This window comes from Pseudophryne corroboree, chromosome 4, assembly GCF_028390025.1.
Source record: "Pseudophryne corroboree isolate aPseCor3 chromosome 4, aPseCor3.hap2, whole genome shotgun sequence".
In the NCBI taxonomy this organism is placed as follows: Eukaryota; Metazoa; Chordata; class Amphibia; order Anura; family Myobatrachidae; genus Pseudophryne; species Pseudophryne corroboree.
Window position 1 is genome coordinate 485195791 of NC_086447.1, and position 2703 is coordinate 485198493.

The 2703-nt window shown below is 39.3% G+C and overlaps 1 pseudogene; it reads right to left on the reverse strand.

Annotated features, from left to right (window-relative positions):
* Positions 1-303: 303 nt before the first annotated feature.
* Positions 304-422, reverse strand: LOC134912238 (5S ribosomal RNA; annotated as a pseudogene).
* Positions 423-2703: the final 2281 nt, after the last annotated feature.

Genomic DNA, 2703 nt, shown 5'->3' on the forward strand with positions numbered 1-2703 from the left:
TAGTGCATGTTATTAAATATAGGGATACGTAAAGCGGCTACAAGGCTTTAAAGTATATCCAGATTAAAAGTGACAGTGCTACATAAAGATGCGTAAGATGGCAATAAGGCTATAAAGTATATCCATATTTAAAGTGACAGTGCTATATAAATTAGTGCTGACAAGGGGAACTATCACATAGCATTAAAAGTGTCAATGTGCATATTTTAAGATCTACCGGCATATTGGTGCTAGTATGTGTGCAGTGAGTTATACTACGTAGTGCTTATCATATTTTCACATGCTAAAAGTCACAAGATTTTTTCAATACAGTACCTGACCTTCCCAGGCGGTCACCCTTCCTGGTTCTGGTCAGGCCCAACACTGCTTAGCTTCCAAGATCGGTCGAGATTGAGCATTTCCAGTGTGGTTTGGCTGTAATTACTTCACGTATGACATATGATGCAATACTATATTTTTCTCAAAAAATTATTTATTAAATATGTGCAATAAAGAGAGCTATAAAAGTGATATTTACAAAGAGGTGATAAGAGGAATTGGAACGACACCTTCACAGGAATGGGGCAATCTCATCATTCTCATTGAGGCCCAACAGGTGCATTGTTCTTAGGTGGAATATCCAAAACATTTCACGTTGTGACAGGTTATTTGCCAAGTCTCCGCCTCTTTCCCCCAATTTACCAAGTTCTATGGCTTTGTAGGTTAGTTCATCTGGGTTCGAATTGTGTTCTGTGGTGAAGTGTCTCAAAATTGCATGACTGTCCACTTTGTTTTTTATGTTTCGGATATGTTCTTGAATCCTCAATTTTAACGGTCTCTTGGTCTTGCCCACATACTTCTTTTCGCAAGTGCACTCCAATAAATATATGACCGATGACATATTACAATTTATGAATTATTTGATTTTGTACTCCTTGTTATTGCCAACATCACTGAAGCATTTCCGGTTTGGGTGGAGATATCTGCAGATATTTCACTGTCCGCATTTATATGATCCTACACATTTTGGCATGAGGTCATTTTTATGCGTCACGTTTGATAGCATGCTGGGTGCTAATAGGTCCTTGAGATTTTTCAACTTCCTATAGATATTCTCTGGACGTGGTGGAAGTATCTCTTTCAAGACTGGATCCATCAATAAAATGCCCCAGTGGTCCCTGAGTGAGTTCTTTATGATGTCTTCATGGCGATTGCTTGTAGTGGTGAATGCTATAGGATCCTTTTTCTTCTCCTTAACCTTATATTCTAGTAGGTTTCTTCTCTCCAGGGTTTTAGTTTTCTTAATAGCTTCTTGTAGGATGTCAGCAGGATACACACACGAGAAAAAGAAGACTCTATTATTGGGGCACTCAAAATGAATTACTTCAAAGCCAAATTGGACCAGACAACTAAAATAGACTATATTAAAATGTAACCTTTATTGATACCATTAAAATGGGCACAGTGGTTAGACTAGGACATACACAACATATACACACATAAGAAATATAAAGCACATAATCTTTGAACCTAAGTTCAGTTCTAACGTGCAAGTTAAACACCTCAATAGAAATTATTCACCGAAAAAAATCGTATATATTTCCAAAATCAAATTGATTTTAGGGGTATATCACAGACCAGTCATAATTATCCGGAAATTGTCCATATTAATCTATGCTCAATTAGTACCACAGGATTTTATTCTATGTTATAAAACCATATTGCCCCTTGTATATACAAAATAAAACAGTGCTCCTGTCGTCAGTTCCGTAAGAGTTTGAACACACCTCAATGGTGTTGAAATATTGAGCAGATATTGGTATATTGTCCTCCTATTTACACTCCAACTTTAATAAGACAGCAAAAGATATAATCCTAAATACTTGCTGACAGTATAATGAATCATATCATAAGTGCCTGATTTTCACAGCACTGTAAACCTTTACCTTAATTAGGATTGGGGTATATTGGAGTCATTATAATTCCCAAACCTTCCTATAAATTGGACTCATACTATGACAAGCATCAAAGGATATTCAACCATGGTAAGTATTGAGATTGTAAAGGAATTTCTCGCTGTAGTCACAGTATTGCCCAATATGCAGCTATAAATCATAGAATAATCCCCAACGGAATTCAAGTGGGAGGAAAATAACAGTGTGCCCATCGATCCCATTGGTGAATCACTTCTGCTGTCACACCGTCTTGGCAGTCAGTCGCCTATACTGGTCCAGCGGCCGGCGGATGAGAGAGCGACAGCCGGGGAACAGCCGGGTAGGAAGGAAGGAAAGAAAGCCATACTGCTTTCCTTGTTAGAGTGGTAGTGACACCCTGTTGTCTGTTGACATTGCAAGGTGCCACTCCGCAATTCAAGGATGAGAGCTGGCAGAAAGAGGATTAGTTACCTATTCAGCATTAACCCATGAGGGAACTGGAGCATTGACATGCCAAACCAGTGCAGTGATGTGAGCAAGCCAGAAGGTGAAACATGTTATCCGCACTTCAATTGTGTCTGAACTACGTGGGCATCACAGACCAATGACTCTCCAATGCTCTGGTTCCCTCATGGGTTAATGCTGAATAGGTAACTAATCCTCTTTCTGTCAGCTCTCATCCTTGAATTGCGGAGTGGCACCTTGCAATGTCAACAGACAACAGGGTGTCACTACCACTCTAACAAGCAAAGCAGTACGGCTTTCTTTCCTTCCTTCCTACCCGGCTGTC